This window comes from Martes martes, assembly GCF_963455335.1.
Source record: "Martes martes genome assembly, chromosome: 8".
NCBI classification, from domain to species: domain Eukaryota; kingdom Metazoa; phylum Chordata; class Mammalia; order Carnivora; family Mustelidae; genus Martes; species Martes martes.
Window position 1 is genome coordinate 83,170,260 of NC_137895.1, and position 11,055 is coordinate 83,181,314.

An 11,055-nucleotide genomic window follows, 5' to 3' on the forward strand; every position below is an offset into this window, starting at 1 on the left:
GCGCAGATAGCCCAGAGCCGCCCTCTTCGCCCCACTCCTGCTTCGGAGAGGGAGGGGAGACAGTGGCCCCTCACCGCGACACCCGAAGCGCCCAGTAATTGGTCAGGACAGGGATGAAGGTTTTGAAAGGAGTCGCACACCCCGCCCCCAGCCTCCTAGGACTCACGTTTTTGGCCCAGTCTCTGTCCCTTTCACTTTGCTGCTGAGCCCGCCTGAATTGGGGAAGACACTAACCACTCCTCCTGTTTGGAACGCTGAGCCCCCATCTCCCACCCGCGATCAGTTTCTCGAAGACAGTTTATAATGGTGATTAAAATCTCAATTTTAATATGTATTTTAAAATCCACCCAGGAGCTTATCAAAATGAAAGTTTTATCCTCCCCACCTCCCCCCCCATTCAGATTCTGTTCTATTGGCATGAATGGAACATCTGTATTTTGAGCAAATACCCCAAGGTTGTCTGCTGGGTTCACATTTTCAGAAATGCTGGTGGAGTTTTTCAGGGAAGGCGGGGAGCCTGAGAATAAATTTTGCCCCATACGGAAACCCAGCCACCACCACCACCACCACCACCACTACCACCACCACCACCACCACCACCACTACCACCACCACCATCCCCCACTTTCTGGGAATTTGGGAGAAGGGAGAACAGCTTAGCTGTTGGCAGGAAAGAGTAACAGGCCGGAGGCAGAGGGGTGCATGCCGAAGTGAGTTGAGGGGAGTGGAAGTTTTAGATTGCTGGGGCTAGTGACCTGATCTAGAAGGTCTTACAGAGGAGTTCCAAGGGACTGGCAGTGGGGTCAGAAAGGGGTCCCCCATTTTGTCTTTTTTTTTTTTTCCCCATTTTGTCTTTATACCTGCCCTTACATGGGCAGGTGGAAAAGCAGCTGGAAAGTGGAGCAGGACATCTGTGTAGCTGCAGACCAATCAGGAAGCCACGAGAGCCTGTAGGTGCCTGGCAGCCTTCCAAGTGCTTCATGTATGTAATCTCTGCTGCTCGCTACCCTGTGAACCCACACTACCCTTATTCCCACTTTATATGCATGAGGAAACTGAGGCTCCGAGGTATTAAGTGACTGGCCAAGGTGACACAGCTAGCAAATGATGAGCTGGGGCTTCAATCCAGGTTGCCAGGACCCACGTGACCCCCATGGTGTTCTGCATTGTGTATCCATCATATTCGTTCTCCTGATCTGGACTCTATGCCTAAAAGAGAAAGCTATGGAAAGAGAAATTGAGCATGCCTGCAGGGGTTGGGGTGGGGGATGCGAGGTCCAAAGAAAGTCATTCAAATGGATGCAAGTGGAAGTGTCTCAGACCCACTTTCTCCCCAGCTACATTCTCCTTCAACACTACTCTTTCCTTGCTTTTCTTTTCTCTGGGTTCTTTCTCATTTCCCCTCTCCTGGGAGACCTAGAGGATGGCTGGGGTGATTGCCTGTTCACTGGACCTCCCACTGGTCCCATTCTCATTACTTGAAGGCAAAGCCTCCTGCCCTCTCCTGCCCCCCTCCCCACCCAGGCAGCTGATGGGCCCAGGTTTTTCCTTCTCAGGATTCCTGAGTGAGGGCTGCCTGGTAGAATGACCACTCAACAGATGTTTAACCAGGGCTGAGGCCTGCAGGTGGCAGGGGACAAGAGGAGTGTGTCTGAGGAAGACATCCCAAGACAGACAGTGAGACATCTTGGGGAACCATCGTGCCCCGCCCCGGGGCAGCCTTCACCCTCCCCTGACTGTCTTCAGATGCCTGGAGGTGTGCTAGGACAGATAAATGATAACAGTTACCCTACCTCAGGCCCTGCTCTTGATCCATTATACATGCACATTTTTAATCATTACAACAGTCCTATGAGATAGGTCTTATTGTCATCCCATTTCACAGATGAGGAAGTTGAGACACAAGAAGGTTAGATGGCCTACCCAAGCTCCCCCCTAACTAGGAAAATGGAGAGCAGTGGGTTCTACCCAAGCCAGCAGGAGTCCTGTATACTCTGTCATTCTGCAATCCTGCCTCTCAAATACATCGCCAGTTCCCACGATGGGGAAAAAGCATTTATCCAGAGTCACTTCCCCCATACCTGGGTGCACGGGCTCCAGAGGGAAGGGGAGGGAGAGGCACATGATGGAAGCTGACGGGCAGGCCCCTTGTCGCAGTCTCCCCATACAAGGAACTCTCGGCCCCAGGTCTGAGCCTCCTCCAACTCTGCCCCGTTCCCTTCAGGGAGATGGCAGGGGAGTGCAGAGGCCCCCAGGAATAATGGAGGAGGGTGCATGGGTCAGGAGAGCTTCTGGCCCCCTGGTTTGGGCTTGGCTCTCTCTCACCCACCCAGATCTCTCTGCTGAGCTGTCTACTCTCCGAGCCCACAGCTTCCTGGATCTTCCCAGGTGCCTCCTGGTAGGCGTGTCTGGACTCCTTCCTCCTGCTCCCCATCTCCCCCTACAGCTCCCTGCTCCCGGAGCCCCACCACTGCCTAAGCCACCAACTAGAATCCACCCTCTCTACTTCCATATCCAATCAGCCATGCCACCAGCTCTGGCTGAGCCAAGGGAAGACTACTCTGTTACATTCAGCCCTTATGCCCTGGGGCCCGCTACTAGTGCTCTGGCCCAGGGTGGCCTCTTCCAGCACTCACTACATGCAGGGTGCTAGGTCACTTTTCATCCCCAGAGCACTCTCTACTTGCAAGTGAGGACACTGGGGCACAGAGAGGTGCAGTAAGCTGCCTGCAGCCCCACAGCAGAGTTTGGTAGAGCCAGACCCAGGCAGCTGGACTGCCGAGCACTCACTCCACCACTCTTGGGGACTGCCTCCCCACTATGGCTCTCAGCCTCCCCCTCCTCACTGTCCTGTGCCAGGCTGCACAAATCCTCAGTTCATTCTGCCACATTTACCTGAGGACCAGGAACGCTGCTCTAAACTAGGAACCCAGAAGGGAGCAGACGCCGGGCTGCAGGGCACAAGGCCCGGGGCTGTGGGGGCACAAGGCCAAGTGGAATTTTCTTTATCTCCTTAACACACCCATCTGGTCAGGCCTCCCTCGCCCAGCACAGTATCCGATGTAGAGATTAGCAGTGGAAATGAAATGAATGGGAACTGTGGGAGACCAGCTGGTGCCCACCAAGGGCCTGTACCCTCCCACCCCCCCAATCCCTGGGGCCAGGGCAGGGGGAGGGGCTGCTTTTCCCCCCTGCCAGTGGTCTAGCTTCCGGGGCATCTGGTTCCATCTCCCTCCCTCGTCTCTGCTTCCCTGCCACCTACTCTGTCTTCCTGTCCCGTGCAGCAGACTTCACTCACAGGCTCAGCTCTGTCATCTGAGGTTGGTTGGGGGGATGGGCAGCGGGAGGTTAGAGGAAGTTTTAACTAACGGCCCTCCATGGGACTGCAGGAAAGGGCCAGGTTGGAAACCAGGGGATGGAAGGGCTCTGCCTGGGAACCTGGTTCCCCCTCGTGGGGGCTCTGCCTCCTGGCCCTGGAAGGTTTCAAGTCCTCCCAGACCTGCCCAGGCACCTTGCTCTGAAGGTGGTTCCAGTTCAGTTCCCACCTCCCCTCCCTGCCCATTCCTGGGGTGGGGGGCTGAGGCCGGGAGCTGGAACACTAATGGGCATGGAGCCAAACCTTCTCAGGACCAGCAGGTCCCAGCCCAGCGCTCATGGGCCACTTTGACAGCAGTGGAGCAGGAGGAGAAGAGCAACGGGCTCCTGGCAAGCTGGGAGGGAAGGCTGGACAGGGTTGGGGACCAGGGGGCGATCTGACCGAGGCAACAGCAGGGACCCCATCATTTCCGGGAGGCATATTCTCCTGGCTGGTGCTCAAGCTAGTCATGTGTGACGGGGGCAAGGAAACAATCACTGAGCAGGCCTGTGGTGGTGACGGTGGTGGCCGGAGGGTGAGGAGAGGCTGGGAGAGCAGGAGGGAAGGCAGGGACAGGTCTGGAGCTGCGTGGGAGGGAACAGGCCTGCCTAGCAGGAAAATGTGCTGTTCTATGAATGTGCGTAAAGTAGGAGCTGCTTTCTCTCAAGCTGCTGCTTCTCAAGGGCCGTGTGTGTGTGTGTGTGTGTGTGTGTGTGTGTGTGTGTGTATCCCAAATACCCAGGAGACATGTATCTGACCTTGAGTGATCAGTGTAGGGAAGCAGCCACTCCAGGCCAGTTGTAGCCATGGCCCCTCAGGCTCTGAGCACCTCTCCTTCCCCCTCACCCCTGCAGTTCTGTCAGGACTCCCAGCCTACACTTGCCTTAGCCCCAGCACATACCACTCCTAGCCATTCCCTGAGGCTGACCACCCACCCTACCTCCACCCCCATGCCTCTTCCCAGCATTCCCGCCTTCTCTAATCTCAAGCGCTCCAGTCTTCCAACCCATCCTAGGCCCATCGCCTTTGTTCTGCACCTACTTGACCCTCATGTTCTAGACCCCTGGCAGGAGCAGCTGCCGGAGCCTGAGGGGGTCTCCTGGGAGGGTCCCTGACGCTGCTCGTGAGATGCTCCATTCTCTTTGGTTCTAGAACACTGGCTGAGAAGGGAAAAGGATGTGGGGAATCAGGTAAGGAGGCCAGGGAGAGAAGCCCCGTCCTCGCCTCAGAGCGGACCTCAATCCTGCCCCCAGATCCCAGTCAGGAAGAGTTGGGGCCAGGGAGGAAACTGATGAGTCGAAAGACTTCCTGGCAGCAGAACCACTACCCATTTCCTCTCTCCTGACAGGACCTGGGAGAAGCCCAGGGGCGGTTACAGGGATGGGGTCCATAGAGTGAAACAGAAAAGAGAGGGGTCTACAGTTCTGACTGAGAGAGAGAGTAATAGGTTACTCCCTTCGTTCCTGGTGACAGCTCCAGGATGGGGAGACAGCACCAGTGGCTCAGACCTCCCCCCCAGGCCTGAACCTCAGGAAGTCCTTCCTGCCCTTGGCCTCGGCCCCTCCTCCAGAGAAATGGAGAGTCAGGGCACTCCACTTAAACACCGTGCAGGGGCAGGTAGAGAGCCCACCTCAGAGTTTCTGTTCTCATTCCACGGAGGCCTCTTGAGGCCTGAACCCTGATCTCATATTCCCTGATGCCCTTGGTTCTCCCTAAGCCCAGGTGCCTCAGGCCTCAGCTGAAAGCAGGTACTTAGTGGGGCCCTCGGAGCCAGTCGGCTGCCCCCATGGCCTACAAGTCCACACTCCTGGCGCTCACCACAGCCAACATGAAATCTCTTCCTAGTTATGATTGTGGTTCTCCCTTCAAGGGAATGTGATCTCCCAAATGGCTTGACCGGGGCTTTGCTCTGTCAAGGCCACACACCCCACACAGTCAGGACCTCATGCACAGAAGTTCCTCCAGGGAGGTTTCTTGAGTTCAGCAGGTAAATGAACTTCCCCCTCTCCTGCACGGGTCCTTTTCACCTCCCTCATGGCTGCCTCAGATCTGTCTTCCATCCTGGTACCTTTCTGTCCAGCTCCTGCCCACTCTCCACTCCTCCCCCTGCGGCAGGCCATCTCTAGCCCACCCTCCCTCCTCCAGGAAGCACCCTCAGATGCGGCCACCTTCCAGGCCCCTATTTTTTTGTTTTGTTTTGTTTTAAAGATTTTATTTATCCATTTGACAGACAGAGATCACAAGTAGGCAGAGAGGCAGGCAGAGAGAGAGGAGAAAGCAGGCTCTCCCTCCACAGAGCAGAGAGCCCAATGTGGGGCTCGATCCCAGGACCCTGGGATCATGACCTGAGCCGAAGGCAGAGGCTTTAACCCACTGAGCCACCCAGGCGCCCCTCCAGGCCCCTATTTTTGGGTCCCGGGTTCTCCCATGCTCTGGACCAAGCACAGGTGACAGCTTTATTTCTAGTCCCTTTACCTCCCCCAGTGTCCTTGCAGCCAGACCAGGGCAGGACCCACATGTATGAATTAAACCTCTGGGGTAACTTTCTCATTCAATCAATCCAGTCACCAAACTTGAATCAACAGGGCAGGCTGTCCACCTCCCTGAGCCAGGCTCTGTCCTGTAGGAAATGTCAGCCCCCTCCCCTCCTGCCCTCAGTCCTCTCACTTCCCACAGCTCTGGGAGTAAGTCCCATGTGGAGGTGAAGGGCAGGCTCTCTCTCCCTCCCCACCCAACAGCAAGCCCACAGGGAAAGGGAAAGAGCGTTGAAGTCAGTACCTGCGGTCAGGGTTCAGGTCAGAAGGTAGAGGTTCCCAGGGTATACCAGGAGAGGCGAGCAGGCCTGTGACCCACACTGCCCTCCCAAACGGTATGGCAGCTATGATCTCTCTCTCTGTTTCTCTCTCTCTCTGTCTCTCTCTCTCTCTGACACACACACCACACACACACACACTCTCCACCTGCTGCCTCTGGCTTTGCCTCCGATGCTCACTTAGCACTTGACTTCAAAGACCTGCGGCCCATGCTCAGCACCCTCTCACCCAGCACCCTGCCCACTCTGTGGACTTCTAGGCTGTCAGTGGGCAGGCAGAGGAAGTGGGGTCTCAGTGACAAGGCAGACTGAGCAGTTTCACTCTCGCCCTAAGAAGCAAAGCCATCCCCCTTCTAGGGGCAGAAGGCAGCCACAGCTCCTGGGAGGAGCCCGGGGTGGGGGGAGGGGGCTAAGGGACGCGGGGAGCCCTCAACTCAGGATGCTTTTCTACAGTCTGCACAGCTGGGTTGCTCATGATGGGCCCAGATCCTCCCTTCAGTGAGCCCCCTGCTCCTCCTCTTAGAACAGTCCTTTCTGCTCTGGTCCATCAGTCTGGCCTCAGGAGGAAGACATGGAGATCTTATTCAGGGCCTCAGCCTCAAACTCCACGAGAGCTGAGGGGTGACCAAGGGGGCCTATGCGGTGTCTGGGGAGAATCTTACGGAACTCACCGTCTAAATTCAAGCAAGGAGATTTTTAGCCCAACTTCCAAAAGCCTGACCTCAAGGCGCAAGGTTGGAGAAGGCTGCCCCCTAGAGCTAGGATCAAAGAATTCTTTACGGAGAGCCAGCCATTGTTACATTTATTGTACAAATGTACAATACTGAGTTTCTCCCTAGGCACCTGGCCTTAGACTAGGTCCTGGGAATACAGAAGCAATCGAGGCAGCCAATAGTGTGACTGTCATGGTTTGCCCTAGACTAAGGGACTTCCTGGGATGTGGGACTTGTAGTGGTAAAACCAGGACAGCCCTGGGCGAACCAAGGGGAGTCGGACCCTATCAAATAAAGCTGCTGGAGGTCATATTCCGAAGGGGTAGGAGAAGTGGAGGCCCACAAGGGTAGACAAACACAATTTCACAGAGTGATAGGTACCATGAAAACCATAAAACCGGGTGGCAGACGGTACTTGAGAGAGGGAGGACAGCATTGCCTCTCGGAGGAAGTAGAGTCTGAGCTGATGAATGAGGAGGAGGAATCAATCTTCTAGGCACTCAGAGAAGGGATTTCCAGGCCAGAAGTCCAAAAACCCTGGGGCAGGAACAAGCTTGGCACATTCGAGAAACAGAGAGAAGGCGCGTGTGCCGGAATCGGGATGACCGGTCAGAGTAGTTGGAGTTGGCAAGGCCCCGGATCAGTTTACTCCACGAGAGATGGGAAGCTCACGGAGGGATTAAGCAGGAGAGTGCCATGTTCTGCTTGTTATGTTTAAAAGATCGTGCCAGCTGCTGGCTGGAGAATGGGCTGGAAGGGAGAGGACCTAAGTCTTAGGAAGATGACTGAGACTGTGATGTCCAGGTTAGATCTGACAGGAAAAGACAATTGTAGAAGAGAAAGCATTCATGAGACTAATTCAGTGGTAAGGAGTGGGATCACTAAGGTCCTATCTGGAGAAAGGCCATGACAGTGGGAAAGAACGGAAGGATTTCGGGTGTGTTCTGCAAAGCACAGGAGTGTGCCCACACATACACGTCTTCCCACATCAGCTTCCTTGGCAGTGACCCTTGCCAGTGGGCAGGTGGGGATGGTGGTGACTAGACTAGGGTGGTGACAGGGAGAAGGTGAAAAAGGACAGGGCAGACCCCACTGAATGACAATGTATTGGATGTGGGGAGGAAGGAAAGAGAGGACTCAGAAATGATGCTGGGGTTTGGGGCTGGAGCCACAGTAAACAAGGACATGCCCAGAAGGCATGCGAGATCCCTCTGTGTGGGGAGTAAGGAGCAGTCCAATAAACTCAGTCAACCCGAATACAGCTCAGTGGGATTATCCTTGACGTAGTGTTGGGGGAGATGTGTGTTTGGAATGTGCCTGCTTTGGGGCAGTGAGGAAGGAATGTCTTGGGAGGCAAGATGCCTGCAGGTGGGAGAGTCTGTCTTAATATTGGTGGGGCCCAATTTGAAAGTGACTCCTGAGGGCCGGGTAGTTCAGACAGGGTTAGCCCTATGGGATCTGTTTACATGACCTGAAATGGGATGAGGGGTGGTGTCTTAAGGTAATCAGGTTAGCTGTAACAAAGAACCTGCAAATCTCAGTGGTTTAGCACAACAAAGCTGTTATTTTTCACTCGCATTACAGTTCCATGGGGACAGAGTGAGTGGTTTTGTTCCATTCATTCAGGGGTCCCAAGCTCCTTCCAACATGTTGGTCCACCACCTTCATTGGCCCCCGAAATCCTGACAGAATGGAAATAGGGAATTGAGGATACGCAGAAGATTTCTATGGATCTGGCCTGGAAAAGACACACATTGCTTCCGCTTTGATTCCATTGTTCAGGACTCAATCCTGTGGCATCAGTCTCACTGCAAGCACACTGGGAAGTGTTCCAAGTTCAAATTTAGTGGGTGATGTGCCAGAAGAAGAGTCCCTAGTAGTGAGCATTAGTGAGCAAGGAGAGGGTCTATCTATCTCAAGGCGAGGAACGCGCTATGGTGTCTGTCTTGGGTTGGGACAGGAATGCGCTCTCTGAAAGCACTCGGAAAGAAAGCTGATACGGAAGACGTGTATGTGTGGGCATACTCCAGTGCTTTGCAGGACACAACAGAAATCCGTCCATTCTTTCCCATTGTCGTGGCCTTTCTCCAGGTAGGACCTTTGTGATCCCACACCTTACCACTGGACTAGTCTCATTAGTGCTTTCTCTTCTACAATTGTCTTTTCCTGTCAGATCTAACCTGGACATCACAGTCTCAGTAATCTTCCTAAGACATGGCTTATTTCCTGCTACTTCTGCTCAATGAAGACAATAATAACCATCTTAAGAATAGCGAAAATAACTTGTTGGATGACAAGTTGGGTTGAGTGCTCTAACTGCAGTATGTCTATATGTCTCAATTGTTATAACAAGCCTACTAAGTGTCATCATCCTTCCCATTTTACACGCAGAGCGACAGGGGTCCCAAGAGCTTCCCGTGCTATTGCAGTAGCCATTAGCCACCTGTGGCTATCTAAATTAAAATTAAAAACTATTAAACATTCAGCTCCTCTGTCACGCTAGCCCCGTACCAAGTACTCAGTAGCCACACCTGTGGAGCAGGTACCATTTTGGAGAGCACAGACCTGGAGTAGTTTCTTGGCAGAAAGTTAGAAAATTCTGTTGAGCTATGGGAACCTGCCTAGGGTCACACTGTTGAGTAAGTGGCAACCCCATCTGAGTATAAAATCTTCCAACAGCTCCATATTACCTCCACAATCAAGAAGATTCAGCTTGCTCCTAACCTTTCTGGACGACCTGGGCCAGCTACAGTTAGGTAATTATTTCTCCTTAATGTCTTGTACGATCTCCTACTGCAGAGTGACGCCTTTGCTTGCTGCTCTCCAATACTCCCACTATGTACACTTAGAATATTTTCACTCCCCTCGTTTCTGTCTGCCCAGATAATTAATTCCTATACGACCGTTAAGGTTCAAATAGCTTCAATATCTATTGAATCAGTTCCCTCTTCCCTTCTCACCCTCTCAGCGGAACCCCCTTTCAGGATCCCCACATCTCTTGCCACGGCAGCTGCAGTACTGTAGCTAATCATACTTATTGAGCACCTACTATGTGCTAGGCACGCTTCTAAGCACCGACTCCTCAGCACAACACCGGAAGTCAAGATCCCTGCTGTCCCCGTTTTACAGATGAGGTTGCTAAGGCACAGCAAGGGGAAGAACTTGTCCGAATGAGCTCTCCGCGTCTAGTCTTTTCATGTGCAGCTGGTCCTCATGCTATTACTCTGGCCACATTTCTAGAACAGAGCTCTTACTTCCTTCCCCTTAGCCGAGCACAAAGGCCCTTTATGTTCAGAATATTTCTAACTTCAAAATCCACCATTCCGCCCACAGGCCACAAACTATTTTACAGTTTCCCCAAATCTGCCATGTTATTTCTTCCCTCTGGGCTGCACACGTGCCGTTCCCACCACCTGGAGTGTTAGCCCAGCCCAGCCAGCACTAAAGTCATCTGTGGCAGGGTACTCTGAACCATGGGGCTCACTCCCTTCTCTGACTGCATCACCGGCTCCCAAAGAAGGGCTGAGTGCTGAGCTTATCACATGAAAATTACTTCTCATTCAAAAACACACTTCCAAGGGACCTCTGGGTGACTCAGTCGGTTAAGCATCTGCCTTCAGCTCAGGTCATGATCCCAGGGTCTGGGGATGGACCCCTTATAAAAAATACACTTCCAAGATTCAAATTTAAGAAGCCATGGATGGAGTCTGGGTTTTTTGTTTGTTTCTTTGTTTCTTTGTTTGAGAAGCTCCCAGACTATTCTGAAGTGAGGCAAGTGTGGTTCACACAGCTTTATATGACTCCCCGGGCAATTCATCTTGTCCTGCCTGGACTTCCTATAACGATCACCTTTATCATCATTTAGCGCTTACCCCCTTCACTGCCTTCACCTATTCCACAATGTCCATTAAGGGGCTACTAGGTGCCAGCACCCTTGTAGGTGTCCATGTGAATGAAAGTGGCACAGTTCTTATTCATAGAGTTTACATTCTAGAAGGTTGTGGTAGGCAGAATAATGCCTCCCTAAGATATCCATGTCCTAATCTCCAAAATTTGTGACTATGTTGCCATAATAGCAAAAGAAATTTTGCTGATGTGATTAAGTTAAGGAAGTGGAGAAATTAGCTTGGATCATCTGGGTTCTTTTTCTTTTAAGATTTTATTTGTTTGTTTGT